The sequence below is a fragment of the Equus caballus genome, chromosome 14 (assembly GCF_041296265.1).
Source record: "Equus caballus isolate H_3958 breed thoroughbred chromosome 14, TB-T2T, whole genome shotgun sequence".
Classification (NCBI taxonomy): Eukaryota; Metazoa; Chordata; class Mammalia; order Perissodactyla; family Equidae; genus Equus; species Equus caballus.
This window is the reverse complement of record NC_091697.1, coordinates 91965190-91987527: the sequence shown is the minus strand read 5'-3', so window position 1 is coordinate 91987527 and position 22338 is coordinate 91965190. Positions and strand designations below refer to the sequence as shown.

At 36.4% G+C, this 22338-nt stretch overlaps 1 long non-coding RNA gene across 2 annotated transcripts in view; it reads right to left on the bottom strand.

Moving 5' to 3' along the window:
• Positions 1-1059: 1059 nt before the first annotated feature.
• The window catches only part of LOC138917573 (uncharacterized), a 33783-nt gene continuing 12504 nt past the window's right edge, over positions 1060-22338 (bottom strand). Inside the window, exons 2-3 of one of the 2 annotated variants that reach the window (XR_011425760.1) lie at positions 7130-7250; positions 1060-1262 (exon numbers count right to left, since the gene is read on the bottom strand). This is a non-coding gene — a long non-coding RNA (uncharacterized lncRNA). Of the gene's footprint in view, positions 1263-4867; positions 5088-7129; positions 7251-22338 lie in introns of those variants that run through there. The other variant, XR_011425761.1, reaches the window with a different exon arrangement.

Below are 22338 nucleotides of genomic sequence, written 5' to 3'. Positions count from 1 at the left end.
ATTTAAATAGATAGTTGAGAGGGAGGGAGAAAGAGGAAAATACCAGATGAATTCCAACTATAAAAAGTTCTCTAAGAAATGACAGTATAGTTAATGCATAGATTTCAAAGAAAATTGTTGTTTCATACTATCGGGTATGAAACCTCTAATTTCTATAGAAATCTCTAATTTTCCACATATTAAGTTAAGGAACTAAAAATGTCTTCTGTGGATATTTTTATAATAATATTTTCTGTTATAAAAAAGGCATTGCCAGACACTACCATCTGCCATGTAGACTGACAGTGTACGAATCTGATGTCTTTCTGTGACTTCCTGTCTTATATAATTGGAGGTTTCAGCCCAGAATGATGCTTCATTTCTACCTAAGGACAACCAAGTTTAAGTTTGCCTGAAATATTTTAATCATTTCTCTGCTATGCGCTGATAAGACCAGTACTCTGTATAGTTAAAAGCTATAAATGTGTCTACCGAGAGGGTGTTAAGAATTTTCCTCTGAGTTTCCGGCCATCATCCAGAATTCCATAATACCTTCTGAAATGAGACAGAAAACATAATGCCTTACAATTGATAAATGTTTCATTTGTACTTACTTTATTTTGGAAATTTGAAATCCTCAGACTGTCTTGGCTGCATCAACACAGGAAAGGGTTTTTTGTTTTTGTTTCTTTTTTGGGGGATGAAAAAGATGTCTTTGTGAACTGTGTGTGTAATGATTAGAATATTTGTCCACCATGATTTAAAGAGTTCAAGGACACTAAAAGTACTCCACTGCCTCAGATGTGTGTGTGTGTGTGTGTGTGTTTACAGGAGTAAATATAATCCAGTCCAAGTCAATGAGACAAGATTACTGAATAACTTCTGTAGTTATTTATTTAAAAAATAACACCATTTTCAAATAAAAGAGAAATCCTTGTTGTTAAAACCTGTTAATTGGAGATAATGTCTGTGTAACCAAACATTGTCAAAGGGTAATGACCTCCTGCTGCTAAGCCCTGGAAATGTTGACTGGAAGCCAACACATTTGTTTTCAAAGCATGAGACATGGGTCCTTTGACATGATTTTGTTAAAATCGCTTTATTTTTGTTGAACTATGTAATAGAAATGTTACCATTCTAGGCCAGGTTATCAATATGCTTCCATTTTTCTGCATCCAAATATCTTTGCAGGTTGTTTTCATTGCTATGAAATGTACCAGTTAGCCCCTTTGCTGCTGCTGAGCGGCTGTTTTCATAACGAAACAGAGTTGGTTCAGTGAATTCTGGGGGATGCCAAAAAGGGTTGAAATGAGTTAGTATTCATTAAGGTATGCCACTCAATGTAATAAATGATCAATGCTCTATAATTCATTGTAGTTGAGAAAATAAGCAGGGTAATTAAAATGAAACAGTGGAAGGAGTCCCCCACTCCTTGTCCCCAATCTTTACACACTCCATTTGGCCAATGTCTGATATTTCATTTGGCTAATGTATAAAATTTCACTTAAGAAAATGTTCTTCTGGGTTGATTGAGATTTCTATCAGTAGGAATGAAATATCTAAGAACTTGTTTCTTTATGGAATCAGAAGCACGTGAGGGAGTGTTATCCTGAGATGAGGAAAGAGGAGATCTTGGGGCATTAAAGTATCTGTAACGTGAAGATTGGAGGTATTTAGTATCAGCTCTACCTCCGTTTTCGTGCTCTTCAGAGGCCTCCTTGGTGATGGCCTTGGAGCCACTTGCGTCATGATTGTGTGGGATGGACAGTTGTAGTGTTTCTTTTTCTGGCTACAGGAGGAAGCTTTGGTTATATTTCAAAAATATCTATGTTGCTGTCCTGACTCCATCCTCAGTGATTTTGGTTCAACTATTTTCTCATAGGGCCAGGGTACATCAATGTAGATCTTTTTAAAAAGTTCGACGGGTGATTCTAGCATGCAACCAGAGTTCTCTGACTTGAGCTTCTTCGACTTGAGTGTGCCTCAGGGTCACATGAACGGCTTGCTGAAACACAGAATGCTGAGCATCCCCACACATGCACACCAGAGAGCTTCTGATCCTGGAGCCTGGGGAGGTGCCTGAAAATGTGCATTTCTAACAAGTTCCCAGGTGATGCTGATGCTGTACTAGAATCTATGATAAGCCATTTATATGATATCACTTTAGTTATTTCTTTATTCCCAATGACTTTGAAAAGAAGAAAAAGAAAAATTAAATATAACAAGGACAGAATAGTGTGCAGTTAGGTTGGGTTTTCCCATTAAATGCCACCTTGTTGTAGTTGTCACACTGGGGGCAGGGAGTGGTTTCTGATTCCTTTCAGGTGTCCTATCCCTTTAGTTTACCTAGAAGTTTTTATTCCTAAAAATGTAAAATTTTGAAAACAATAATTTTATAACTAATACTTCTTGACCATTTAGTAATGTGCAGGACTCAATATAAATGCATATGTATCTCATTTAATCTTCACCATTAAGCAAATGCTTTTATTATCATAATCCATAATTATTTTCTTAAAGTCATACAGCTAATAGTTGGTATGGTTGGAAATGGAACAGAAGCAAATTGACTCCAGAGCCTGAACTCTTAGTAATTTCTCTCTACTCTTTCTGCATACCTAGTGATTTACAAAATGTATTCTCACAACTCTGTGGGGAAAATATATCACTGATTATTATTAATTATTCTGATGACAAAATAATGATAAAATAGCTCCCAGTTATTAAATGCCTGCTTTGGGCCACACACTGTGTTAAGCACTATTAGCAAATCAGTTCAAGTGATGAAACAATTAAATGGTGAAATTAAGGTTTAAATTTAGGCCTTCTGGTGGGTTTTGGAGTGTCTGCCCCCAAAAGTAGCTATTCAGGTTCCTGTTAGGAATGTTATTAACATTCTAGTTTCTGGCCCAAAATTCTGAAGAAATTTAGCTACACTTCCAACAACATCCTTGTATAATTCTGGTAAATTTACTTTCCCTAATCATATCTGGTATGGTTTCTGTTATAATAACAAAAGCCTTGACTAAAAGGGGGTCATTGAGGCTTGTGACTATGCAGTCCCTGGGGCTTGGAGAGTGGGAGAATTGAAATGATTTGACTAAGATCACCTAACCTGTGAACAACAGAACCAGGAACCAAGAACAGAACCAAATGTGCTCATGACATTTAGGCTTGTTGTCTTTCTGCTACAACAATCTACTCATTTGTTTTCTTATATCATCTGCAAGAGGATGTATGAGAAGATCACATGCAGATCATAAATCCTGCAAAATTGTTTCCACACAGTATTCCTGAGAACTGGCCCAATTAGTCTTATGAACAGATAGAGGGAAGGATAGCTGCCACTTGTTACAAGGGCCTTGGAGAGCCCTCTGAGAGCCATTGGCCGGACCTCACAAGGTTGTGGTCGGAAATAAATGAGATAACACACACAAAGTGCCTGGCACATGGGAGGCACACGGCTCAATAAATGGTAGCTATTATTGATATTCTCCTGATGGCAGCAGGAGCAGGGAAAATGAGTGTGTGTGTAGGGGGAAACAATCTTTATACTAATGACTCAGAGGACTCCCAGGTTTCCAAGATATCATTTGAGTCCTAGAAAGCATTTGGTTTGTATGTAAAGGAAAATAAACATTTTCAAAATCCAGTATCAGTCATTTTTACACTCTTTGGTTTATGAGATTTATACAGCCATATCAACAGGTTCAATTCAATTCTGCTTCCACATTCTGAGTGCATATTGAGGCCAGGAGGTGTGCCGGTTCGTTGTTGAATGAAAGCTGTTTCCAGTAACTTAGTGCCAAGAAACGTTGTATGAACACCACAAGGGATGGGGGGCTATACACAAAATGCTCAGACACAGAAGAGATATTTATGTTTCTATCTGTATGTCCTTCGGTCTAACTATCTATATTTACTCTCTCTGTCTCTCTCTCTTTCAGTAAATTAACTTCACATTTTCTTCATTGAAAAACACATATTTTACAAAGTTGGGGCCACTATGCTATAAGACGCTAGCTAATATGGGCAAATTTAACATAAATCACTTATACTGTTACTTGACTGTTTCTGCTTGCATCACAATGCTCTTGTTTAGTATTACTTGTCCCGATAGTGATGTTTTTTGAATTTTTAAGGTTAGACCTAATTATGTTCTTTAATTTAGATAATTTCTTCACTCACCAGATACAGATCCTACTGAAGTTAATGAGTGTGTGTGAATCCAGCTGATAAGAGGTAATACTTACAAAACATTTTTTGTTATTGACTTTTATTGTTTAGCCCTATTTATCTCAATCATGCTATTTCTTATCCCAATGCTTAGGCATATGTTTTTCTCACAGTTTTGATATGTAACCTATTTATAAAAATATAGATGTAGAACAACCCACCTTAGAAAAATGTGAAAAACAGGACAAATACAAAAAGTGCATACATGAATCCCACTACCATTAGAATTTTAGTGTATTCCACTCTAGTTTTTTAGAGAGCATTTAAAAATGTGCTCATAATAATCAAATCCATATAATTTTGCTTCAAGAAATACTTATTTTAAGTACTTGTCTTCATTCTTCAACAGTCCTTACAATTAGTATTGTAAAAACAGCCAGATATTTTATCTAGTGGATTGGTGACAATGTCCTAAAATGTTCTGCTGCTGTTAGATGTTGAATTGCTTCTAGTTGTCCCCAGTGTCATATTGTGCCTCCACGTATTTACCTTTTTGTATATTTCGGCCGGCTTCCTTAGGCTAGATTCCTGGGACCGTGAATATTAGGAACACCTTTCATAAGTTATTTGCCAAATTGCTTCTAGAAGAATTGTACCACCTTATGTTGTTAGAAATGAATGGGGTAGTGATTTCACTGCACTTTTATCAGCATTTTGGTGTTCATTTACTTATTTATTTTTGCAGTTTCACATGTCAAATGGTATTTGCTTTAACTGACATTTTCTGGCTACTAGAAAGTTTGAATGTTTTCAAATCTATATTTGATAATTATTTTTCCTTCTGTTGTTAATTATCTGTTTAAGGTCTTGCGAATTTATCCATGTTCTCAGTGACTTTTCTATCAGCAGTTTGAGTATTCTATGTTTTATACCTGTAAAAATAAAATCAAGCCATTAATCCAATGTCACATTTGCTGAAAATTTTCCCAGTAAGTTTAACGTTTTATTTTATCTTTTTATACTAACATTTCAGATGGTATGGTAACATTTATTGATACTTTCCTTAGTGTATTCTTTACAAATTCAAAGCAGAGAATATCATTTTTTTGTCAGAGGTTTGATCAGTATTCAGCATTATTTTCATTTTCTTTTATTTGATTTTCAAAAATATTAAACTTTTTAATAATCTGGAATTTGTTTCAGCATATGGTGTGAGGTGAGATATCTGACTTTTAAATACTTTTCTATGCTATGACCGAGCTGCCTGATTTCCCTTACGAGTTGCCAAATGCCCAGTGAAAGAAGAATGCTCTTATATTTTGTGTTCATTGAGATAGCATCTATTACTTTATTAAGTATGCCAGAATTTTTCTGAGCAAACCATGCCTTAGTTAAAGGTTGCTTTCAAAAAGTTGAATTAATTCCTTCAGAAGAGCATAACTTAATAAATTATTACTTTGGTATTCTTTATGGTGCCCTATTTATTACAAAAGTATAGCTTAGCAAAATCATGTAGGTACTTTTATTTTTCAGAAGTACATTAGCCTGTAAATGTTTTAATCTTCTAGGTGGGCTTGGAGGTCAAATGTGAGTTTGAATTATGTCTCAACTGCTGACTGGGTAAGTGATTTTATGCAAAGTTTTCAAACTTCTGAGCCTGTTTTCTCTGCAGACCTTATGGAACAATGGTAAGGATTAAATGAGAAAACATAAGTAAAATTCCTGGTAGATCGCCTGATAAGGAAGAGACAGATTCATTATTTTCTTTCAATTTTTTTAATGATACAAACTATTGACCATCTGAATTGATGGAAGAGAACAAATATTCCTGGTAAAACTCACACAGCCAATATCTGACTTAGAAATATGTCTCATTTAAACTTTGAATATAGTTATTTCTGATCTTCTGGGAATTTAAATGACATAATGAAATTATACCACTAATACCTAATTCTAGAGTCTTAATTTTTCCTGTGTTCAGTTACATTCTAAGAAAAGATAACTCATTTCAGAACTTCCCTGGGGCAGAAATGATGGTGAATGTTAGCTCTTCAAAGGGTTTTTCTACTCAGATGAGGACTGTGTACTGAGTAAAAGTAAATAGAGAGGAAAGAGACCAATAAGAATATTGATTAAATAGTATGTAGCTCAAATTTATAATTATGATATTTGTTCTAAAATATCATACCTGGGTTTCTGTTTAGTTGTTTATGTGATATGATTTCAGAGATATGAGAAAGACTTGTATAATAACTTGTCCTGCTTGCCACCTGTAAGAGCCCACATGTTTACTATACCTGCATTACTATACCTCTCTGTTTGCAACTATCCCATTACCAATCTCTAGGCTACTAAATGGGGCTTCATAAAGGCAGAGACTAGGTCTTGAACTTCTTTGCACTGCTTCTGATGATTATTTGGATTCTCCATAAATGTTTTACAAATAATCTAATGTCAGAAATTCAGTATTCCTATATTTGGAACTTTGTACTATTGTAGCATAAGATTGTAATTATTGTTTTTGAAAACTTTATGTGACTATAGGATCTTGAGCAAGGATTTGACAGTGGGAATGAAAAGAACGTAAAGTACTAGTTGGCTTGAAAACTAATGATACAAATAAGGTGACTTAGCTCAATCCTTTAAAAAGGAGAGCTTGAAGTCAAGATTAAGATGTTATTATTTTATCTGGAAGATGCAAGCCCACTAACGTAAGAAGGAAAAACAGAAGTGGGGCAAGGAAGTTGCAAAGCAATTTAATGCATTGTGTTACAACACTGGTCACCATTGCATGATGAGTCACTAAGAGATGCCTCAGGTTGCTTAGCAGATGTACTCACTCAACACATAGAAATTCTCTGGAAGTGTGATAAGAATAAACCAAATTTAGGAGAGAGAAAGAAGGAGAAATTTGTCTTCCCAGAACCCTCTCGTCTCAAATTACTTATTGATAAACAACATGGAGAGCTTTTACCTTTATACTGTTACATCATCTGACTCCCTCAGTGCCACTCAGGAAGAGAGATCCCTTGTACTCTAGAGTGTTATTTCATCCAAGTCCAAAAACGGAGGAGTGACCTGATGTGACTGGGGACCTGACCAAAAGAGAGAAAGAAAAAAGTGGTCAAGAGAATCCGAGAAGGCACACAAGGTTTGTTTCCTCAAACATAAGAGATATAGAAAATAGGGAGGTTAGGAGAGTTGAAAACTAACAGTTGTCTGGTGATAAAAGTGATGCTCATATGCTGTATTGGTCAGGCTGTGGTTGCCATATGCAAAACAAACAAACTCTAAATTACAGTGGTTTAAATTACTGAGAGCTCTCTTTCTTGCTCATGTCTTGGTTCAAAATGGATTGAGGGGATCCAGGATCCTTCCACCCAGTGGCTCTATCATCCCTAGGATCTTTAGTGTCTCAGATCCTAAACTCTGCATCTGTCTTCTAGGTGGGGGAAGAGAATGAGAGCATGGAGGGCTGCATGGAGAATTTATCTGTGCCTTATTTGTGGCACATCATATGGCCCCACCTAACTGCAAGGGAGACTAGAAAATGTATTCTACTGGTGTGCCCAGAAGGAAAAAGGAAAAAGGAGTTTTGTGAACACTTAGCAGTCTTTGTCGCATATCCTCACCATATTATGTTAAGTTTTACTGTAGGTGAATATTCCGTGCTAAGGGTATAATTTGACCTCTAATTTGTTCAAATAATGCAGTCATGACCCTATTTTAATTGGTTGCTACTCTTTGGTCCTCTGCATCAAATTTTGCATATTTTTAAAAGTGAATGTTTCTGCAACATCACTGATTATTTCTGTTTTTCTTAGGAAAGAAAAATTAACCTGAGAATTGATTCTACTCTAGATACCAAAGCAAATCTTAGCCTTGGTTAAGGTGTTATATGACAATCCTCTGAGGTAATTACTGAGTCAGCCCTCCAGACTCACAGAAGCTGGGCTTCCCAAACAAGACTACTATTTTTCTTTACCTGGACTCATAACCCCTGCAAAGCAATATAGCAAACTATATAAGCTGTACATTAGCCTGAGACTTCTCGGTCAATGCACTCTTTGATTATTTCATCTCCACCTTTTCTCTTAATGAAAAGGCAACCTACTGACTTTCACCAAGGGAATTATCTTTCTTATCCCTCCATCATTGTCTGTAAAGGACAGCTGGGGAAAATACTGATCCAATTAATAATGTTCTCCTTAATTTCTCTCTTAACAAAATCCTGATACCACAACTGCCGACAAGACAATTGCCAAATCTGGGATTGAGCTATTAATTGAACTTGTCACGATGAGAGGTGTTTTCACCATTAAAAAAGAAGGCATAAAAATTGCAAGTATATTTACTGTGAGAATGCTTTGCAAAGAGCTTACTAGAAAGTACTGAGTATTGTAATAGTCTTAGAGCCAACCTTGGTGGTCTAGTGGTTAAGATTTGGGACTCTCACCACTGTGGCCTGTGTTGTTTTTCCAGTCAGGGAACCACACTGCCCATCTGTAGATTGTCATACTGTTGTGGCTGTGTGTTGCTGTGATGCTGAAAGCTATGCCACTGGTATTTTAAATACCAGCAGGGTCACCCATGTTGGACAGGTTTCAGCAGAGCTTCCAGACTAAGACAGACTAGGAAGAAGGACTTGGCCACCCACTTTGAAAAAATTGGCCATGAAAACCATATGAATAGCAACAGAGCATTATCTGATATAGTGCCTGAATGTGGGAGGATGACACAAAAATGACCTAGCAGAGTTCTGCTAGGTCGATAAGGGTCAGAATCAACTGGACAGTACTAACAACAAATAGTTCTGGAGCATGAGAGAACAGGCAGTAATCAAGCTGTCTCTTTGAATCAGAATGAAGATCATGAATTCAAGGTGGGTTATTTATAAGATGAGTGAAATGAGAGAGAGGAAGCCATAGCTGTCAACTCAGAGAGAACCAGCAAGATGCCTTCTTGATGCTCAGTGGCACTGTACTGCTTGGCACTAGTTACATCTGTGTTCTCAAAAGGAGACTTCATAATATTTGCAGAATGTACCAATGTGTCTCATTAAAATTTGTCCTACTTTGTGTATGTATACATCTAGGAATTCAGTGCAAATGCGTTGATTTCCAGAATTCTGGGATTCATCTTGCTTATACTTCTTATCAATTGGGAAAATTACTTCAAATAATTGGATCTTAGTTTCTTCATCTGTGAAATGGGAGTATTATTACGTACGTCATGAGGATATTACAAAGATCAGATAACATACATGAAAGTGAGAAGCATAGGGTCTAATAAGGATATTTTGCCTTAATAATATTGAAATGGCATTTGGGGTTTATCTTGTTGATTCTGAGTGAAACTCTTGTTGATGCTGTTTAAAATTCTTCACTTGTTCTATCTGGCCTTCTCTGGGGGTTGCTTTCAGGGATATTTTATTTATCCTTGGCCTTAACATATAGAAAGAATTTCACATTCTGTATTATTCCTCTTGGTCTGATCTTACAGATTCAGACCTCTTCCTGGACACATGCCTGTGTTTTTGAAGATGTTCGCATCTCTAAATGACTTCTTTCCTAATTGTGGTCATATGCTATACCCTGATTTCCATTTGATTCTGTTCTTCATTGTGGCTGCTAAATTTTAGCATTTCTAGTATAGCTCATTCTGCAAATTCTCTCACCCTTTTTTCAGTCTGGCAAGAGAATCTGGAAACAACTCTCTTCAAAAAAATGAGAGCACAAGTAATAATGAAGCCAAAATTAAAAAAGAGGGTACGTAGCCCAATGCTGAGCAAGAGGTGAGCCAGGTGTCTAATTATTCATCTGGGGTTAGATGCTGTCGGTCTCTAAAGACTCTGCTTTGGATATTTGTATATCACTTTGCAACTAGGGCTGTTGCTGCTTATTTTTTTTTCTCCTAATAAGAAAAGAAGCAAAAATAGTTATAGGGTATGGTTTCTTGAAGAACTTAAAGAGAGAGTAAAAAATGGGTTCTTCTCATTTTTTGCTGTGTAGGTTCTAATTCTTTTCACATTTAGCTGAGGAAGATGAGTTAGAGTCGATCCTTTTACCTCTACCTAAATGTGGGATAAGTAGTGAAAAGAGAACACCATCATGGGAGACTCCAGACCTGGGTTCTGTCATTAGTGTTGTGTCTTTAGCAAATCCTTAAATCTCTGTGTTTCTCAGTTTTCTTACTTATTAAACAAGATAAGTAATAACTTGCTTACATCACTGGGATATTTAAAGAATCAGATAAAATGATGAATGTCCGAATCCTTTTGCAAAAGCAAAATGTCAATTTTAGACAAATGTAAAATGTCGCAAATAAGTAATGCTGCCCCTCTTCTCTTTTACACTAATTCTAACACACTCAATTATAAGTATCAATATAACTTAATTTCATAAAACTTAACCTGAGCAAAAATCTTATGGAAAATGCACATACACGTAATTTTTTCTCATTGCAGTCGTCAGCAACACGTCAAATTATCATCTTGGTGTAACTTTAACTTATTGACCAAGTACATCATAGTTCCTCGTCGATGTGCTTGCTGTGGAAATGTACTTAGAGTAATTTGATGAAAAGCTTTGCTAATTAAATTATTGAATTGCATACCCTATATATATATGAATATATATATATTCATGCCTATAAACAAAAATTACAGAAAAGTACTTAAGTTATTGCATTATTTTAATACTGTGATTGAATAGCATTTGTATTTGAGATCGGTAGGCAGCATATTTAAGTGATGTGCTCACAAAAGTGAAATATTAAAAACAGCTTATGAAAATCTCCCATCTGGCAGTTACAATTGATCAGAAATCTACTCTTCAGCACTATTTTGAAAATAGCATGAGTTTTTAATTAAAACTGTTCATTTGATTTATTAATGTAAGTAAAACCTCCCATCTGATCAGGTTTAACTTGAGAAAGTGGTTTTCTAAAGCCCCTTGTATGGATTGAATGATACAATTTTCAATAAAGAATAGTTCTAAAAGATGTCAGACATTTATTTGCTATCAATCTTTTTTGTGTTCTCCTTAATTTCAAAATGGAACTGTGAACATAATTCTACCTGCTTAAAAATATTTGATGAATTCATGATCTTCATTCTTCTATTGTTTTAAATCTAAGCTAACTACAGAGAATCCAAGAAAAACTTTCATAAACTGTGTTAACTTAAGGTATACTTTATATCAATTAATTTAAATAAATCTGGCATGGACAAGAAGCAAGTATATTATTATGGTTAAAATTGCTTACTTAAAAACACAATATACAAAGCATTTTTATTTAGAAATTATCAAATGCTTGTTCAGATGCTATGTTCATTATACATAGCATTTCATCGAATCCTTTCAATAATCCTGTTCCTCAGCATTCTTATTATCTACATTTTACATCTAATTATATTGAAGCTCAGGAGTCATATGACTTGTGAATACATTTCATAAGAAGGATTTCAGACTAGGCAATTGGACTTCAAACCACAGGCACTTCATCACTGCTCTGCATAGGAGCCCCAGGCCCCTGCTCGTCCTGCTGGGGGGGGGGGTTATAAGGGCTGCTCTCCTAGCTTCTTTACTGGAACCTTAGCACCTGAATTAGATGCTGTGGTAATTCCCAGACAGCTAAGTATCAAAACTGGATTATTAAAACTATGAACTGACAAATTATAAAAATAGGAAATAATGTTTTTAGTATTAACTTTTCCTGGGGAAATGTTTATTTCTCTCATGTTGTACACTAATTAAACATCAGGCCAATGTATTAGATCACAAAATTGGTAATTTCTCATGTGTTCAGTTACACAGTATTCTTTCTGATGTATTAATGGTAATTTCTTTCATTTAAAGTGAAAATTTAAAATGTGGGGGAAGTTTATATGTAATCGAGCCCTCTAGATCCCAGAGTGGGAGTGAACAGGGAGACATATGTACACCTGACACTCCCCCTGCCCTGGTGGTGTCTTTATTTTGGTGGTGCTCCCTTGGGAGAGGTTTCTGAAACCCTTTTAGTAATTGATTGCAGCAAAACCCTTCACCAGTAATTAGAAGTCAATGGGCTTAACTACTGGCAGTCTTCTTGAATACATATACATGGTGAACATGATCATTCATGAACATAGAGGTGAGTTCAAAGCTATGAACTTTATGTATTGCTGTTGTTATTGGACTCAGTTTCATTTCACAAGATTTGGAATAAATGTGCTCAGAGGATCTTTCAGGTTAAGCATCACCTTATGAATAAATCTATAGCCATTAGATACCTGATGTCTGTATCTTCCAGTGGTACCTTATATAAATATGGATATGCTGTCCTGTTCAAGTTTCTCAATGTGCTTGTTATTTAACACACTACTAACAGTCATGTTCCTCAGCATGGCAGCAAGGGAGGCTGAGAACTGGTTCTACCAGCAGCTCAGCTTGTGTCTCTCTGAACCGATGACTCTAACTGTGCTGTTTTTCAGCCTATACCTGTAATTTCTATGTCTGTAACTCTGACTTACAACTTTATTATTTCACCAATAATACTGCTCAAAATTATCTTCTTTATTTCCAAGAGCTTATCGAAAGATTGTGTTGCTACTGCTGTTTCCCACCTTCTCAACAAACAAGTTCTATGAGCTCTGAAATACGTTCTCTTGAAAATAGATTCCAGGGTGTTTAGTTTTCACTTATTTATTTACCAGTCCTCTGAATTGTAACAAAAATAATTTATCAGAACTTATGAACATGCATGCGAGATGAAATGAATTTTAAATGTGTAAAAAAGCCAAGGGAAAGGGAAAATAAGAATAAAAAAGTAGACTCAAGCCAGGAATGAGGTTGGTACATAAAACATTTGCCCTGAAGTTTTACTCACTTGCTAGAGGTAGATCAGATATCAGACTCTAAGCTTTCTAGAAGCCAATCAGAAGAGGGAATGTGGTCACCATCTCTAAGGTAAAAGGAAGTGAATTGCTTTAAAGGAGCATGTTAACTATTCATGAAACCAACATCGGGAAACAAATTTTTATGTATTTGTATATTGCAAGAAGAAAAAATTGAAAACATATTTATCATGGAGTAAGGAGTTTCGTAGGTCTGTTTTGTGTAATGTCCTGAATATTGGGAGATGCCATCTTGCCATGGTATGATGCAATAAAAAGCATTTTGATGGGAGAGGGGCGGCTATACTATGTGATCCAGTCATGCTACCCTTTAGGGTCCAGCTGGTACAAGGTGAGATTTCAGAATATCTATAGAAGTTTGGAGCAACATCAGGTCTGTAAACGGTTCCAAAGCTTCGACTTAAGCCACTTTATAATACAACTTCAGTTCAGCTTACATTCCCCTTATCCTTCTGGAAACTGATGGCATTGTTGCTTCCAGGTCCAAGGTTCCCCATCCCCTCACCAGCTTTAGCAAGGAAGTCCTACAGCCAGGAGTAAGAGAGGCCCAGGTTGGGGAAGGCAGAACCAATTTCTTATTCATCTTCATAACCCCAGGACCTGCTAGTGGAATGTCTGGCACATAATAGGCACCTAGTACTTGTTCCTCTGCGTGGATGTTACTCTTGTCCCAAGCTCTAAAATTTATTCACTATTTTAATATACGCAAATAACTTTGCCTTTGTAAGGAGGGATAATGATGCTAATCTTGATGGGATGTTTCCAGAACAAGATAAATTAATGCCTAGGGACACACTGGCCAATAAAATGTGCTTAATAAATATTTGTTGAATCAGCGACTCACCTCTAAAACACTATGCAATGTAGGAGATGAGAAATCAGTGAATTATCTCAACACTGCCACGATAAAAATTTTAATGGCAGAATATCATGCTTAATGTTCTGACTGACATTACTTTAGTAAATAATCTAGCTTATAAGATTACATTTTTTCCCATGAGACTCAGTATATTTTATTTTAAATGGGGATCAAAAACGGTTTGGAGAGGTGTTTTTCCCCCTATTACATTAACCTTCTTTCTAGAAAATTTTATATCCATTGGTCTAGATTCCAGAATGAATGGACTGCATTTTTTTTAATTATTGTTGTTGGTGAGGAAGATTGGCCTTGAGCGAACATCTGTTGCCAATCTTCCTCTTTTTTGCTTGAGGAAGATTATCCCTGAGCTAATGTCTGTGCCAGTCTTCCTTTATTTTGTATGTGGGACAGTGTCGCAGTGTGGGTTGATGAGCAGTGTGGAGGTCTGCGTCTGGGATCCCAACCTGCGAACCCGACGTGACCAAACCAGTGTGTGAACTTAACCACTACGCCACCAGGCTGGCTCCTGCATATTTTTAATAATCCTCCCTAAATATTTCTTTTCTCTGTATTGATATTTCACTGACTTTAAAAGGGCATTTTGACAGTTTAGGATTATATTACCGGATTTAGTAGATTATAAGTTTTGTCAACTAACTGACAATCAATTGATTGATTGACAAACACTTGGTTTCTAAATATGCTTAAATTTTCTAATCTTGTTATCATATAATTATGTTTATTAGTAAATAATTTATCCTCCTCCATATTTGACCCTTCTATAAAATAATACGTATTCCTCTATTCAACATGATACCATTTTCTTCGATATTGCCTTGGAAATCCAATCTCCAATATTCGTTCTTAGATTCTCCAGTACTATATAAATTAATGTTGAGTTACAGATTTCCAAACTGCCTCAATCTGGTTTAAAATAACATTTTATTTCAAGGGTCTATTTATTGGCAGGCCTTCCTGACGATTAAGAGGCATAGTCAAAGATCTTCTGAAAATTACCCTGGACTAGGAGCTCTTCCTTTACTCCACTGTTCTGTCTATTTGGACAGAACACTCTCGTGGAGTTGAAGAAAGAAATAATAATGCCATTTGGGGAATAATTTTAGTATTGTATTTCCATCTTCTGAGAGATATGTGTATGTATATGTTTAATAATATCACATTGGTTATGTGGGTGAACTTTCATCTGTGCCAAAGGTCAAGTATTTTCCACTGTTGTTCTTCTCCTTGGTCCACTCTTTCCTGCAGGATTTTTGGGAATTTTGGTTTTATCCTTGAAAAATATATACCTTTTCTTTTAGTTCCTTTGTTCTCCTCTTTATTCCTGTTAATACAGGGTTTTTATTTTTCACACATTTGCATTTTAAATTTTATTACCTAAAATTCTATAATACATTTAAATATTATTTCCGATCTGTTACTTTCCAATCTGTGATTTAAGTTAACAGAGTTTAATTCAACTTATAATATAGAAATTATTTGGTCTTGTTGAGCTGTGTGTTTCTTGACTTTATGATTTCAAGTTTGGGTATTTTACATATTGATTAACCTTGCCTTGTTTAACAGTGCTGGTTTAGATATTGAATCCGTTAAACACTGTGGTGGTTATTAATTTGCCAAATATTTCCAGCTTTTCACCTTTCAGGCACATGATAGTACATCGCGTCCAGGCCCTGTTGTGGTTGTGAAGAGGGGAACATAGAATTAGTTCTGTCCAGTGTCCATTCTAAGTTCTGTCCATTCTAAGCAAGAATAATGTGTGTCACTTCTGAACCAAAATATTTCCTTATCAGTACAGGATTTTCTGGAGCTTTCTTACTCCTTGGTACAGTGGCTGGCAACATTTAAGCTGTTGGCTGTCCTGTCAGAACCTGGGTCCTTGAGTCAGTTCAATGATCAAAGCCCCCTGCTGGCCTATAATTGACATGTATTGTGAGCAAAAATTAACTTTTCTTATTTTAAGCCACTGAGATTTTTGGATTGTTTAAAACTACAGCATAACCTAATCTAGACAGACTGATACAGGTAGTGCTTGGTTTTGACATTTTCTGGATGGTGCTCATAAAATTTGAGACTACAGCAAACACTGCCAGCGCTCCACCCACAACCCTGCCGATCTCATTTACAATCTGTGTACACCGTTTTCCCACCTTCTGTGTCCGTTTGCATCTAACAGCGTGCACTTGAAATTCTCTTCAGAGGACTGCCCTCAAGTTACTGGAGCCACTCACTCTTAGGAGCAGACAAACCAATGATTGACTGGTTCATGAAATCCTAGCTTCCCTAATTGCAGAGAGGACAAATTTGAGATCATCTTACAGTCTAGAATTCCCTGTTAGGATCAGTCTGCAGCTACCCTCTGCAGGACCTTGCCTGAAATCTCACCCTTGCTTAACTGCTTCCCCTTTCTGTGCCCTGCTTTCTTGACTCCCTTTTAAGTTTCTCCTGGGAATTCTTTCTTAATAAATCACATGTGCCTCCTGTTAGACTCTGCTTCGGCAAAACCCTACCCAAGACCGGGAACGGAATATAAATATGCAGTTTCACAATAATGTTTAAGGAAATACGTTTGGCTAGATTTTAACTTATCAGGGTATGTAAGAAAACATCAAACTTTAGAACGTTGCTTTTTAGCTTCAAACTGTTTAAACCAGGAATTTTATCACGTTTAATGTCCTGTTCTTCACCAGTTGGAAACAATATTCCTGCTTCATTTTTGTTAGGAAGGCATGATTTTTATATCGTCATTACATCCTTTCTCCACTTTGGGTGGTGGACTTCTAATCATTCCATCTGTTCACAGTCCTCAAACATCTTCAGAGCCCAGTGCACATTATAAGATATGTTCAGAGTTGGAGCAAAGCTTGTGATCACATAAGAAAGCAGAGCTTACTGGCCACACAAAGGTGAAATTTACCAGCATACTCTTGTTACTTTAGTGCTCTCACAAACTGTTGTAACTGGCCATCGATGACAATGATATATAAAACTAAAGGGACAAAACCCCACTTCTTTCTTCTGGTGATGGTTTTTGGTTTGAACTATTAAATGTTCTTAACAAGATCTAGGCTTTTTGCCAAGATATTTTGCACACTATCCACTTTGGTATACAATTCTGATGTTTACTTGACTTATGAAATGATATTGATAATTATATGTTTTCTTAGAAGATGCAATGCTTTAGCAAGTTATAAATGTGGAATTTACTTTAAAACATCATTGTTTACTTTTAGGTCACATGAGGAAAGGCCAATTGGAAGCAAATCATCCAAACTAAACTATTGAAATGGTGAGGATCCTTTACTTCTTCGTCTTCTTCTAAGTTGACAGGATTCATGTAGAGACATGAACTGAAAACAGAGCCCCGGCAGTATTCTTTGTTTGGATGTGTATCAGCCGAGTGCTGAAGAAGTCATGAATTTCCTTCTTGGGAAATGTCTCTTGTCATGAGGTAGGGATCTTTGAACTTTATTTCATTGGTCAAGGGAGGAAGAAGCAGTGGAGAACTCATATATTCTAATTTATGAAGTAGAATGCTTATAAATTTCATTGCTCCTTATCAGCCGTTCGCTCGATTTTTTTTCCTCCTTACATTTCTTAAGATAACTTTTATTTACATTTGGTGAGTAAAACCAAAAGTTACAAGTAAATCTTCAGGTGCCATAAATTTTACAGGGATGCAGATGAAACCCATCTATCCTTTCTCTATGCCTCTGAGATGGAGATTTAGCTAGGCAATAAATGATGTATCTGATCGCAGTAAACATTTGGAAAATATGCCACTACCTATTAAATTTTAACATGTACACATATCTTTTGACTTAGCCTTTTCACTTTTAGGAATCTATTATACAAAATTAAAAATGATAATATATAAAACACATATGCAACAGGGTTTATTTTATCCTTGTTTATAATTGTAAAAACCTGGAATTAATCTGAATATCTAAAAATAGGTGAACTGTTTCATAGTTAAGGTATAACTATAATAGAGAATATTTTTCAGTTATTAACATAAATGAGTTAAACTAATACATCCTGATGTGAATAAATGCTCTTGCCATGTAAAAGGACATTTGTAGAAAAACGGACATTGTATGAACCAATTTCTCTTAAAAGAGAAAAACTCTCTATATTGGTATGAGCATAGAGTCATATCTCAAAGAATGCACGCTAAAATTTTAACGTCTAACTCAAGGGCATGATACCTGGGGAAAGAGTGTTAGCTAATAACATTTTAATGCCTCTGTATTATTTAGCATGAAATGGCAAGTACACGTTTCTTTTGTAATTTTGGAAATGCTAAAGTATATAAAGTTTTTTAAAGAAAAATTGAGGAATAAAGATAAGTGTATTTGTCTCTATTATTTAGGAAGTTCTTTTACTACAATTAGAATTATTTTCCTCTAGGCTAGGCATTTCTATTTTTCTCTAAGGGTTTCTACTTTTGACACTAGACTTCTTTTGAAGTATATCTGTAGAAAGAGCCATTTCAGACTTTATATGCAATGCTCACAAATGCAATAGATGTTGTAGGAAGGGAGAACTAGCTGTGCAAAGATGCCCAAGTACATTCCCATTGTGCCGTGTCACTAGGAGACGTTGCTCCTCTCCTCTATGATCTACCTTTGAAGAAACAAAAGAGCACCAATGCCCAAGTGGTTACTTCACAGACATCACTAATGCTCACCAGCACCTCTGGGTCTCTGCTTCTTCTTGAAGTCTTGAAGAAGACTACATGTTCCCATTCCCTTAAAGTTAGGCAGGAGCATGAGACTTACTCTGGACAATGACATGTGAGCCAAAAAATGTGCATTATTTTTCAAGTGAAGAAATAATAACCTTTTGTTGTCATTGTTTATTACCACAGCATAAACTATTGTACCTGACTGATAACAGTTACTGAACCAATCTCAGTTGTCTGCATAATGCTTTGATCTTGTGCACCGGGGCTTGTTAAGCTCTTTAAGTAGGAGGCACAAATTTTAGAATTATCTATGAGATGAAAGAATTTTTCAATTCTATAAAATTGAATTTCTTACCCAAAGAGCTTTGCCATAAGCTGATCGAGGTTCGTATCTTGGCTGGGTCACTTACTTAGTAGTAGTGTACAAATGACTCCACTTCCCTGGGTCTCAGTTTTTATCAGTAAAATGAAAGTATGCATGCTCGTATAACATGGTTTGTGAATTAAATGAGATAATGTGTATGACCAGTGTTTTATACATCGTGTGTGTTCAAAAACTGTTAGCCATCTGTTTGAAAGATCCTTTTAAAAATGTTCTAAATGGACTTTAGGAAGCAGAGAGAGAGCATTAAGATAAAGGGAAGGAAGGGGCCAGCCCCGTGTCTGAATGGTTAAGTTCGCACGCTCCGCTGCAGGCGGCCCAGTGTTTCGTCGGTTCGAATCCTGGGTGGGGACATGGTACCGCTCATCAGGCCACGCCGAGGCAGCGTCCCACATGCCACAACTAGAAGGACCCACAACTAAGAATATACAACTATGTCCCGGGGGGCTTTGGGGAGGAAAAGGAAAAAAATGAAATCTTAAAAAAAAAAAAAAAAAAAGATAAAGGGAAGGAAGATGCTATAGGTAACAGGAGCTTCCATTTCTCCAGATTTGATTAGCTATGCCCTTTGAGGTTCTGAGGTAATGTTGGAAAACAGTATGTATTCTTTGGACTTTTGGATGTTTAATTGAGTTTATGATATTTATGCCATCATAGGAGAAAAGCTAAAGATTTCTCTCACCTAGCTCTAATCTATACATGTTGACTGAGTATTATTTAACTTTCTATTTAATTTTGAATTTATTGAAATATAATCCTCTCCCAGTTTGGGCTCCTTTCCCATCATCTCCCACCTCACAGGTGTAGCCTGGAAGGATGGCAAAGTATTGTTCCCCTATCTCCCAACTCTCAACTTCTGTTCCTAGACAGCAACTACCAGGAGAGACCAGAGTGAATAGCAGGGGAATTGGCACATGCACTCTGGCACGAAGGTCCCACACATGAAATTTTATAGGTGAGACACATGCCAGAAAAACACTGGCACTTATGCTTTCTCGAAATTGGAGCAGTTCATGTACATCATTCATTCACGTATCAGACAGTGGAACAATGGGCATAGGAGAGCTGCCACCTCAATAAATTGAGCTGTTTATTTAAATAAATCCATGAAAATCACTGAGAGTTGGGATGGATGTGCTCAGTAATTTAACTTCCAGTTACATAGTTTGGAAAGATATTTTACTATCATACATTTAGACAGATGTTTAATTCAAATTTATAAAGTTGTGATATGGTGGTTGATAAATAATCTACTCTGAATGAATGATTGCTACAGGACAGTCAAGGTGTTTCCATTCTCCCTTGCCAGGGATTGAGTTCAGAATGGCCAGTTCTGGCCATTGATACAAGAGACAGTCTAGGAGGCACTTCTGGCAAAGACTCCCTCACTCCCTCAGTCTTAAAGAGGGACTCAAGAAAGTGATAGTGTCTTTCTTCCTCTAAATGTTGTCGTGTTTGGAGGTGATGCTTGGAGTTACTGCAGTCACTTTATGATCATGAGGGTATCATTTTGAGGACAAATATGATGCTGAGACCTTTCATGACAGTTAAACCTCTGACTATACTGATCCTGGAGATGTATTGCTAGAGACTTCTTGCTATGTAAGATGATAACTTTTCATACTGTTTAAGAAATTAGAGTTGGATTTTTTGTTATTTGTGTCCTAAGGCATTTAAATTTATAAGTGGTTAAATTAGTAAGTTGAATTTGGGATAAGATTCATAATTATTCAAGAATTAAACAAATATTTATTGAATACATAACATATGTTTTGCAAACAAGAGACTATGATGAAAACACACATGAAATTTTTGCCTTTGGATTTTGCAATTAAGTAATTAGACAAATCTGACTAAAACACATTGTTAGCATATAAGTATATGCTGTCTGACACCACACGAGAAGAGTGCCTGACCCAGTCTGATGAGATTGGAGAAGATTTTCCAGAAGACAAAACTTCCAGTCTGGGATCAAAATGATGAAGAGATGTTGGTTAAGCATATGGAAATAGAATAGTCAAGGCTCTTTTAGTGGCAAATGAAAAGAAGTTATTGGCTGCTGTAACCAGGAAGCCTAGTGGTAGCTTCAGGCCCAGCTACATCCAGAGGCTCAAATCATATCACCATAAACAACCTAAATAGTCTGGACAACTGGAGGGATGGAGTTGCTATTTAAGAAGGTGGATTGAGGGTACCAATTTCAGAAGGAAGCTCAAGGAGCTCCATTTTGGATATATTAATGTGGGGACACCAGTTATATTTTCAGATGGGTACCTCAGTGGAGTAGTTGGCTATACAAATCTAGAGTTCAGAGAAATTATTGAGGCTGTAGATACAAATCTGTGAGTTAGTTAGGTACAGATAGTATTTAAAGCCATGAAGCTGAGTAAGATCATTGTAGGTGGGAGAAAAGATAGGAAACAGAATAAGTCCTAAGAATGAATTCTTGGGGTTCCAACATGCAAGGGTTGGAGACATAAGAGAAAATCAGTACAGAATATGAAAATAAGCAGCCAGAGATGTAGGATAAAAATCAGGAAATGTGGTCTTGGAAGCAGGGATATGTAAATATGAAAAGTGGAGAGATTAAAGAGAGGAGCCTTCCACCTCCACCAGCCTGCATCTATGCCGCCATATTCACCTTCTCTCCAGTGTTTGTGGATAGAACTCACATATTCCTGGAAAAGCCCATCTTTCCCTTCTCTGTATTTTCCCATCCTGTCTTATGTGGAAAATAACAGTTTGAACTAAATAGAGAGGTTTTGTTTTATTCACTAGGTAGAAGTGAGGAGAGAAATGAACAATACTGTAGAAAAATAAGCAGGTAATTACTGCTTTTATTTCCTTTCTCCATAAGCCTTCAAACCCAAGTTCCAAGCAGCAGCTGAGAACCTAAAATCCCTGAAAGACAGTAAGTTGTTGTTCAGATCATTCCCCTCCTGCCTCACCTTCCTTGACCACGGGTGTCTCTACCACCAGATAGTTCTATATTTGCCTCTAGACATTAATATTCCTGTGAATAATATAATATTATGTGAAGTTCCCTAATCAAACATTTGAAATAAAGGTGATCTTTCACTTTTCTGCTTTCACCATAATGCAGCCATGTAACCTAACTGAATGTATAGGAGGATGCGAGAGACAGTCAGTGATCAAAAGTCTAGTAACCAGGAGAGCTGATTCTGCACTTGCGTTGGTCATTAACAAGATTCAAATATGGGAGCAGGTAAGCTTGGCCTTCAGATAGTCTGTCTCCAGAGCCCAGGCTTCCAACCAGTGCTGGAAATGCCTCTTGGACGCTTGTGAAGATAACACATGTGAAAGTGATTTCACACTTTAAA